Genomic DNA, 10537 nt, shown 5'->3' on the forward strand with positions numbered 1-10537 from the left:
AAATAAAAAATTACTAATTGGAAACCATCATTCTAATAATTGTTTCAAGGAATTGTTTCAAGATGCTAAAATTAGTGAATGACAGTAAGATGAATAATGGGAGATTTACACAGTCAAAGTATTTCTCCATAAGATACACACACACACACACACACATACACACACACAAAGGGAAAAACAGTAACTTTATTTTGGAGAAAACCTGGTAGATACTGTTTCAACCAAGTGACCAAAATTAGGATCACTAGTAATGAGATGGCCAGATGTCATATGAGTTCTGATATGATGTACTAGGAAGGACAAACATCATTTCCATTTCCAAAAATGCATATCCTGAATCCAATCATGAGGAAACACAAAATTGAATGACAAAACCAAATTGAATGGCATTTTACAAAATAAATGACCTGTACACTTCATAAGTGTCAACATCGTGAAAGATAACGAAGGGTTGAGAAAGTGGCACAGATACAAGAGACATGAAAATTAAAAACAGTATGTGACCCTGAATTTGGTACCAACTTGCAAAAAATATATTTTGTAATGAAGGACATCATTGGTGCTATTCATGAAATTTGGACATAATTTTAGATTAGGTAGTAGTACTGTATAAATGTTAATTTCCTGATTTTGAAAGTTGATTTGTATTATAGTATGATACCCATATATTTTTAGAAAATAATACACCGAAGTTTTTAGGGATAAAGCACCGTTATGAATGCATAATATATTCAGATGTTTAAGATAACTGATGTCTCTAAAAAGACTAACATTTATAAAGGCCAGCATTTGGTTTATTTCCTCTAAGAACAAACAATTTAAAGGATTTGGGCCTAACTCTTGCAAATACATGGGTCAGACAGATGAAACCAAAGATACAAAATATGTGAATGTTGTATAATCACAGTGATCATATAAAACTATGTCCCATTGCCTTTTAGCTAGGAGAGGCAAGATATGGATAGTTTACCTTCCATATTTCCAACTGGTAAAAGCTACAAGTTTTCATCGCCTGAATTTCAGTTATAATATGAGGAGCTTATGAGAAAGCTGTGCATCTCCCATGATTTGTGGCTTTTCAGTGACCTCAGAGGGAATGTTATCATAAATGATTCTGTCATTCAAAATGACTATTTTTTTTTAATTTTAGATTTTAGCTAATGCCTATGAAATGGTTTATTTTTCATACTTAAGGGTCTTTCTTATAAATGCTGTCATGAGTCTTTTGAAATGCACACCTGGTTTCTCAGACTGAAATGTTTCACCTACCAGAAATTTTACTGAATAGTTTATTAAATGTTAGGCTTGAGAAATTATTGCAATCTCATATATTTACAACCTGTAATATAATTTGATTATATGTGCTCTTCCTGAAGATAATAGTGTAAAAGAAATCTGATGAAATTGAGATCAATTACAAATTACCGTCATTACCATCAACTGGTACTTAAAATGCCAGTTAATTTCTTTGTTAATTCACTAAGTTATGCTACCTGCTCATGATTGATCTTTCAGCTTGATCACTATGGCCAAAGTAATTTTTTGTTACATTGAATACAACGGCCTATAGTGATCATGGAAACATACACACACACACACACACACACACACACACACACACACACACACAAATACACATACACACATACCCACTCTTCTAGGGTCATTTGAATATGCCATATATACTGGGAAGCCTTAAAGTGGTATGCATACTAGGGTGATTGAGGGGATTGAGGAATGGTCTAGCATAGAAATGCTTCAGTGAGAAGGAGGAAAATATTGAAGGTGGAAACTTCAACATTTTTCAAGATCTGATTCAGGAACAGATAGGAGGAGGTCCCCCAAATCATTAAGACACCTACAAAATCTATGGACAATCCAACAGCTTCAAAAATTTTTTTATGTTATCAGAAGTTCCAACAAGAAGTCTCATATGTAAGCTTTAAGAAAACTTCACAGAAACATTTTGTTTATCAAATGATGACACAATAAAGCCAAAGATCTTAAAATGAAAGCATGGTCATTATAACTAATACAGATATCTAAAAATCATATGAACATTTATCCAGAAAATTGACATCTCTGAGATTTTCAAATAATAAAAAAATTCATATTGCACTCTGTCCATTGCCTTCTAAATTTACCAGTTCTCCTAAAGTCTGATATTTCTATTTCAGGAAGGGAAATTTTTTAAGAGCAATGTTTAGATGGAGTAAAAAGCCCTAAAATATTATGTATTTTTCTCACCCTCTATATTGAGAGTTCTTAAGGAAAAAGAATTTGAATATCTCTGTGCCTGGAATAGAATTAGTGATTAATAAATCCTGAATAGATAATTGATTGCAGCGATTCCTCTGACTTGACATCAATATAGTTTGTTCTTTGTTTTTCACCTGGGGTTAAATTATTAATAATGTGTCTACCCACATCAAGTATGTCTTGTGATCAGTACGATACATTTTCTTTTGTCTCTTTATCTTTGAAGATACTCACTTTCAGCCTATCAATTTAGAATTCTACAAAGCATTCAGATCAAATGAGTCTGAGGGGACATCTCATGAATTAGTTGCTCAATCCAGTTTTCATGGGCCCATATTATATTATTGTTTATTTGTTGTTTGCTGATTGGATTTTTTTTCATTTTTTTACTCTGTAAATCAACTTTATAGGTATAATTTACATTAAAAAATTCACCACTATTAGTATACAGCTTGATGAGTTATGACAAATATATATACACCTGTAAGACCACTCCAACAGGATACGGAATATTGCCATCACTCCAAAAATATTTCTTGGTGCACATTTGCAGATAAACCACATCCTCCCCTTCTTACTTCCATACAGCCACCCCCAATCAGCTAGCCATTGGCAACCTATAATCTGATTTCCATCACTATAACTTAGTTTGGCCCATTCTAAACTTCATGTAAATCATATCATAACACATGAACTCTTTTATGTCTGGTTTCTATGTTTCAGCATAATGTTTTTGAGAATTAGCCATGTTGCTGTGTGTCAATAATTCATTTATTTTTGTTGATGAATGTTATTCTATTGTTTGAATAAATATTTGTTTATTCATTCACCTACTGCTAGATAATTGGATTGTTTAAAGTGTGGGCTATAATGAATAGAGTTGCTATGAAAAGTATATGCAAGTTTTTATGGTCATATGTTTTCATTTATTTTGGATTCATACCTAGGATTGGAAATACTGGATCATTTTTAATTTTTGCCATTCTTGTGGATTCCCCTGACGACTAAAAATGTTGTATACCTTTCATATGCTTATTGGCCACTTATATATCTGCATTTTTGAAATGACTGTATAAATGTTGACAATTTTTAATTGGATTGATTTTCTTATTATTGAATTATAAGGTATATATATGTATTGTGAACATTTTCTCTCAGTTTTTGGCTTGACTTTCATTTTCTTGGTGGTGTCTTTTTTTTCCAAAACCCATTAACTCTGCTCTATTTAAAGATACACAAATATTTTGCAATATAAAAGAGTTTAAGGTTGTTGGTTTTTTAAAGCTCCACATGACAAAACTGGCACAACAAATAAATCCATACCAAATGAATCATTCACATACATCAAATTCCATGCCCTAACTTAACACTACAGTATTTAGGATAAATTAAAGGATTTAACATTATCAACACTTTAAAAAAAGTCATTTGTTACACTATCAGTATTAGAACAACTAGTTTATGGATTACTGGTCCAAAATAATTTCAATGGCAAACTTAGAGCTCCCTTGGAAAAAAACAAAACGAAACAAAAACTGAGACTGTGAGTTAATTCAGACATTTGACATCTGAAAGGAAAAAAAAAAGCACTCTTATTGTCAATTTTAACACTCAACAAAATATAATGAAATGTTAAAGCATGGATCACTGCTGGCATTGTGACTTGAGCCAGGCTTTCAATGTTTGGAATTAGGCTGCCCTGGAGAAAGGACAAGACTTAAAAGCTGGACTAGCCTGACAAATGGCCAAGGGACCATGAGGAGACATGTTTGTTTGGAGTAGAATAATGTATTAGAGCAACAGCAGCAGGAAATATTTTAAGATTTTCAATACATATTCTAAAGAATGAATACCATCAAATCATGGTGTAGTTCAAACTATTCTCTAACAAGATCCAGGCTGGAAAATTTATATAAATGGGAATTTGGAATGTTTTGCTGAACACATTCCCAGTGTATACCTTTGCATTTCGGCCAGGGGTCACTACTGTATTATAGGGACCTTAGAAATACTAGTAACTTTTTGAAAAGCATAACTACTTTTTTGCAACGAGCAGTTTTAGTTAAAATATTTTAGTGAGTAAAAGTTCCTGAGCATCAAATTGGCTTTCAGTTTTTTCCATATCAAGTATTCATGAGAAAACAGTAAGGAAAAAAAAAAAAAAAAAAAGCAGCTTTCTTCACATTTTAAAACAAAGTTCTTTTTCAAAGGCTGTTTAGGCTTTTCTAAATCAAATACACAGGCAACAATGCAGTTAAAAGGAAAAAGCTAAGGGACCACTATTTAAGCTAAGTGGGAAGAAAACAACATAATCTGCTATCCACTGCAAGGGAAAATGTGGTTCAAAAGAGAACGGTGTATGGGACCCTTCCCTATGTGAAGTAAACAAGTGGGGTTACCAACTTGAAGTTCCCATTACATTATGAATGCAATTCAGTTTGGGGCAAATAGTTTAGTATTGCTCAGGAAAAAAAAATAATGTATATCTTTCTATCTTAAATAAAACAGTGGTTGTGAAGTCCAGTGCCACCAAGCAACCTTCATTCTGTCCCACACTGCTAAAAGAATCAAATTCGGGATGAATGTCTGAGATGATGAACTGGTGGTCCTTGTTCACTTCACCACCATCATAGTAATCAATGAGGTATCTAACTTCTGTACCACACGATTGGTTGACAATCCAATCATGTGTGTCAAAAGGTAATTCACACCCCATCCAGGAATGAATTCTTGCCCCTGGTGAATACTCTTTAGCTTTACCTCCGAACCAGATCAATGATGGACCACAAGGACATTCCATAGCATGGAGGGCTTCCACTTCAAAATCTCCTTCCAGGTCTGCTTGTTATTCTGATTGTGAATTCTAATAATATTATACATATATTTCTGACTAATATCCTCCTATTTCCACTTCCACCCTTTCTTTAACATTGCATTCCAAAACATCTGCTCTGAAGGACAAACCCACTTTTTCTCTGAGTCTGCTCTCGGAATGGAGGTCCCCTCTTTGACGATAGATAGTGCAAACGGCTGATCAGGGCCGGCATCTGATTAGGTGGTGGCATCAGATTTGAAGGATCTAGGTTCTCTTTATTTCCAGATGTGGTGGCCTTAACAGGACACTCCACATATTCATATGCGCTTTCCTGGTGGGCAGACACAGAGAACGCTTTGCTTTGCTCTCATAGGTTGAGTATGAGGGTTTTGCACTCACTGGACAGCCTCTCACTTTCCTTTCATGCACTGGACATCCCGAAGGTGGTGATGCCACGTGATGATCTGAAGCATTTGAGGTCTGAACTGCAACAGCAGGAGTAGATGCAGACAAACCCATGGTTGGAGGAATCACGGTGCTGAAACCGAAGGATTTCAAATTCACACCTGACTCCTCCCCAGAGCTGCTCCGGGTGGACCACTCCAGAGCAGCGGTACTTGGCCACAGCTGCCACTGCCTTCCTCATCCCCATTCACCACTGCGGCTGTGGTGACCACCGGCATCTGGTGGTGTCTTTTGAATAGCAAAGTTTTTAATTTTGATGAAACCCAATTCATTTTTTTCCTTTTCTTTTCTTTTCTTTCTTTTTTTTTAATGTCTAGTACCTTTCTTTTTCTTTTCTCTCTAAGAAATCTTTGGCAACCCCAATATTGCAAAATTTTTCTCATGTTTTTTTCTAGAAGATTTGTAGTTTTGGCTTTTACATTGAGGTGTATGATTCATTTTGAATTAGTTTTGTATATAATTTTGAGGTAATGGTTGAGCTTCATTTTCCCCTTCCTGATTTCCAGTTGTTCTGTTTCTTGCAAAGACTATCTTTTCTTCCATTGAATTATCTTAGGATTTCTGCTAAAAATTATTTGAGCATGTGGGTCTGTTTCTGAACTCTCTCTTCTATTCCATTGACCTGTATGTCTGTCATTATGCCAATAATAGTTTGTCATGATTATTTTCCATTATAAGTAGTGTGTGTCCTTTTTAAAGATAATTTTGTTTATTCTAAGTCCTCTACATATTCTAAATTGTTTAATTAGCTTATCAAAATCTACAATGCAACATGCTAGGATTTGTTTTAGATACAGTTGCATCTATGGGTAAATTTAGAGAGAATTGAAATCTTAACAATATTGAGTTCTCTAATCCATGAACATTGGGGTCTTTAACTTCTCTTTTGTAGTTTTTAGTGTATATGCCTTATGCATAATTTGTTAAATGTATTCCTAAATTATTTCAAACTTTTGCTATTATTGTAAATAACATTTTCTAATTTTACTTTCAAGTTGTTTGCTGATAGTAATGTAATTGCTCTGTGTTTATAAAAATTAGCTAATTAATTGTAATAGTTTTTTTGTGACTATTCCTTACGATTTTCTATATGTGTTTTCTCTATGAAATACATAGTTTTCTTCTTCCTTTCCTTTATGGTTGCTTTTTATTTATCTTTATTGCTTTATTGCCCTGGCTGAATCTTCCAGTACAGTGTTGCATGGAAATGGTGAGAGCCGACAAAATACTCTTGTACTTGATTTTAGGGATAAAACATTCAGTCTTTCTTCCTTAAATGTTTCTTATTAAGTTTCCCCATTATCATGTTAGCTATAGACTTGTTTGTAAATGACCTTCATCAAGTTGAGGATGTTTCCTTCCTATTGGGAATAAGCATTGAATTTTGTTAAATGCCTTCCCTACTTCTATTGAGATGACTATGTAGATTTTCTTATTAAGTCTGTTGTAAATTACACTGATCAACTTTTGAATGCTGAATATGCCTTGCATATCCAAGGATAAGTCTTGGTTGCTCAAGATTTAGTATGTTTTGTCCTTATTGCTGGACTGAGCTTGGTAACTCTTGTTATGGAATTTTGTATCTTAGTTCTAGAGGAATTAGTGTGTATCTTTCTTTCCTCCTTCCCTTCCTTTCCCCTTCCTACTTCCCCTCCTTCTCCCCCCCCCCCACTTCCTTCTGTTTTTAATGTCCTTTTCTAGTTTGGGTTTCAGGGTAATGCTGGCCTCATACAACGAGTTATGCAGTATATCGTCTCTATTTTCTGAAAAAGGTTGTCTAAAATTGTTATTGTTTCTTCCATAAGTGTCTGGTAGAATTTACCAATGAGGTCATCCAGGGTCTGATATTTTCTTATGTTCAATTTCTTTAATAGATAAAGGACTATTGTGATTTTGTATACTTTCTTATGTTTGTTTTGAGTAATATGTTTTTTTCAAAGAATCTATTCTTCTAAGTTGTAGAATTTATTGGCATAAGGTCAATCACTGTATTTCCTGTTAAATATCTGTAGTACCTGTAATTATGTCCCGTATTCAATCTTGATATTGCTAATATTTGTTCTCTTTCTCCCCTGCTTGTGCGTGCTCTCTCTCTCTCTCTCTCTCTCTCATCAGTCTGGTAGAGTTTTACTAACTTTACTGATCTTAATGAGCCAGTTTGGTTTCATCAATATTATCTATTGCTTGTCCATTTTTTCTCTCATCAGTTGCGCTTTTCTTTATTATTTTCTTCCTTCTACTTACATTGGATTTAGTTGGTTCTTCATTTTAAGCTTCTTAAAGGAGAATCTTAAGGACTACTTTAAATTTTCTTCTTTTTTTTATGTCAGTATAAGAGGTTTACCTCTCTATCTAAGCACTGTTGTACTGTATCTGCAAATTTTTATCTACAGAGATTTTATTTCATTCAGTTTATATTTTCAAATTTCCCTTAAGATTTCTTCTTTTCCCATGGGTTATTTAAAAGCGTGTTGTTAAATTTTGAAATATTTTAATTTTTAAATATGTTATATTACCACTATTAATTTCTAACTTAATCCTGTGTGATCAGAGAGCATACAATTGTGTCAATTATTTCACATTTATTGAGACTTGTTTATAGCCCAGCATATGGACTATCACAGTGAATATTCTATATGCACTTTAAAAATTGAGGCTTCTACAGATATTGGATATATTGCTAAGTGTCAATTTAGTCAAGTTGTTTGATGCTGTTAAATTCTGCTATATTCCTACTGACTTTCAGTCTACTTGTTCTACAAATTACTATTAGAAGATTGTTGTAATCTCCTACTATATTTGTGGATTTGTCTATTTCACTTTTCAGTTCTGTTGGTTTTTACTTTATATTTTGAAACTCAGTTATTAGTTGCATACACATTTAGAATTGTTATGTGTTCTTGATGAATTTTGAATTTTTATAATATTTATTTTTTATAATATTCTTACATTGAAATCTATTTCATGTAATTCAAATAGACATTCCAACTTTTGCAGAGAAACAGAAGGAACTGGATTTATTATAAATTTGTTATAGGAATTGGTTCATGCAACAGTGGGAATTGACAAGTCTGAATTCCACAAGGCAGGCTGAAAACTGGAGACTCTAATGAAGGTTTCAATGAATTCCCCAGGAGAAACTGGCTAGCTGAAGTAGAAATATAAATTCTTTCTGATTGCTGAAATATTCAGTTCTCCCTCTAATTTTTTTTTCATATACTTTGTCATTTTTTCTAGCTATGTATAGAAGAATGGAGTACCAGGTACTCCATCATTACTAAAAAAAGAAGTTCGCAGATATTTTCATTTTAATTTGAAAGCTGTATGATCAATATATTGCCACTCTCAAGTCTACTCTACTTTTTACTGTCTCACTATTGAGATAAGTAGTAGCTATTTGTATATCACAGTTAGTGGAGTAGCTTCCAAACACTACTGCATTCAAGTTCCAAGTCTCCAGGGCAAAAATATCTTAGAGCGAACCTACGTAAATTTGGAATAAAATATTACAGGCAGTTGGAGTTCCACAGTCCAAGAAACATTTTAGAAACCAGAAATTTAACAGTTCCAAACTATTTCCAGTCAATATTCTCTCACTTTGACAATTATTACTACAATTTCCATGGTACATGAATGTCATAAAGTAATAATATTGGTAATATATTAGATTTATATGGTGCTTTTCCTTGGAGATTTTCAAATACCTATGTTATATATCATCCCATCAGAGAATAGAGTTGAGGAAAAATTGGTGCATTTTAAACCTCATATAAAGAGATTTACTGCTGAAATAATGATAATAAACCCAGGCATATTTATTATACTTCATAGAGAAAAGAAGATGTTTTCAGAGTCAGACAGACCACAGTTTGAACACAAATTCTTAGTAGTTATGTGACTTAGGGCTCCATTCTTAATTTTTTGAAATCTTAATTTTTAAATTTATAAATTCAGATAATCACATATAATGTTTGGATTATTGTGTAGGTCATGTAAGACAACGTCTGAAAAGCTCCTAATATTTTATCTAGCAAAGAGGACTGTCTCATTAATTTTAGTTTCTCCCTCTTTCCAAAAGTTTCTCATATTATGAATAACACAACAGAAACTTAAAGGTTAAATGACTTTCTCAATGTCAAACTGTTAGTAGTGTTAGAATTAAATCTCAAACCAGCCTTTTAGTTCTACGGCAATTTTTTTACTACAACACAGCTACCTCAGGGGTAGCAGCAGGAGCTTTTTAACAGTTCACCACTCTTCCATTCATGAAAAGTGAAAAAAGCAAACCTTGTCTGGGTACAAAGATATGAAAATTATGTTGAACAGGTAGTGTCTCATGACTGAGGTAAAGTGGGAATATCCTAAATTTGGGTTTTTACTGTCTCATTATTGAGATAAGAAGTAGCTATTTCTATAAAATTGTCACTGGAAATAGCTGATTGCCCAGGACAACTTGAAAAAAATAGAGCTTTATTTTTCATTTTCTCTTTTATTCTTGTTCTGTTGTTCTTTATAATTAGCTCTATTTAATTAGATGAGTTAAGTGAAAAGAAAGTGTTTTTCTTTTCAAGTCTGTAAACTTTCCAACACTGACCCACTAATAGAAAATGAATGGTTCTACCAAAAGAATGAAGATATGTCTCATTAATGTACTCTATTCTATTTCACTTTTAGTTTGCAGGGAATTGTGAGGAATATTTGTCAAAAGTGAGTTCTTGAAGGAATTTCTAAAACTCTGAGAGGTTGCCTTTTACATTCAGTGATACACAGTACTCTATCTGCTGTAGAAAAACTGAAGATAATTGCAAACAATTTTGACTTCTGATCTTTTTTGTTTGTTTCTGTGCTCTCTATTACTTAAATAACAAGGGAGTGAGGAAAATATCCAATGTATTACTGCTTTGGACACAGATTCTCCTGACTGTCCAGACTCAAATGCGTGTACAGGTTCTGTATAATAATAGATTATTATCAGATGTGTGGTTACTGTGGTAGTAG

General features: G+C 33.2%; 1 pseudogene; it reads right to left on the reverse strand.

Annotated features, from left to right (window-relative positions):
* Positions 1 to 4749: 4749 nt before the first annotated feature.
* Positions 4750 to 5593, reverse strand: LOC119513724 (annotated as a pseudogene).
* Between the last annotated feature and the right edge of the window lie 4944 nt (positions 5594 to 10537).

The sequence above is a fragment of the Choloepus didactylus genome, chromosome 2 (genome assembly GCF_015220235.1).
Source record: "Choloepus didactylus isolate mChoDid1 chromosome 2, mChoDid1.pri, whole genome shotgun sequence".
Taxonomy (NCBI): domain Eukaryota; kingdom Metazoa; phylum Chordata; class Mammalia; order Pilosa; family Megalonychidae; genus Choloepus; species Choloepus didactylus.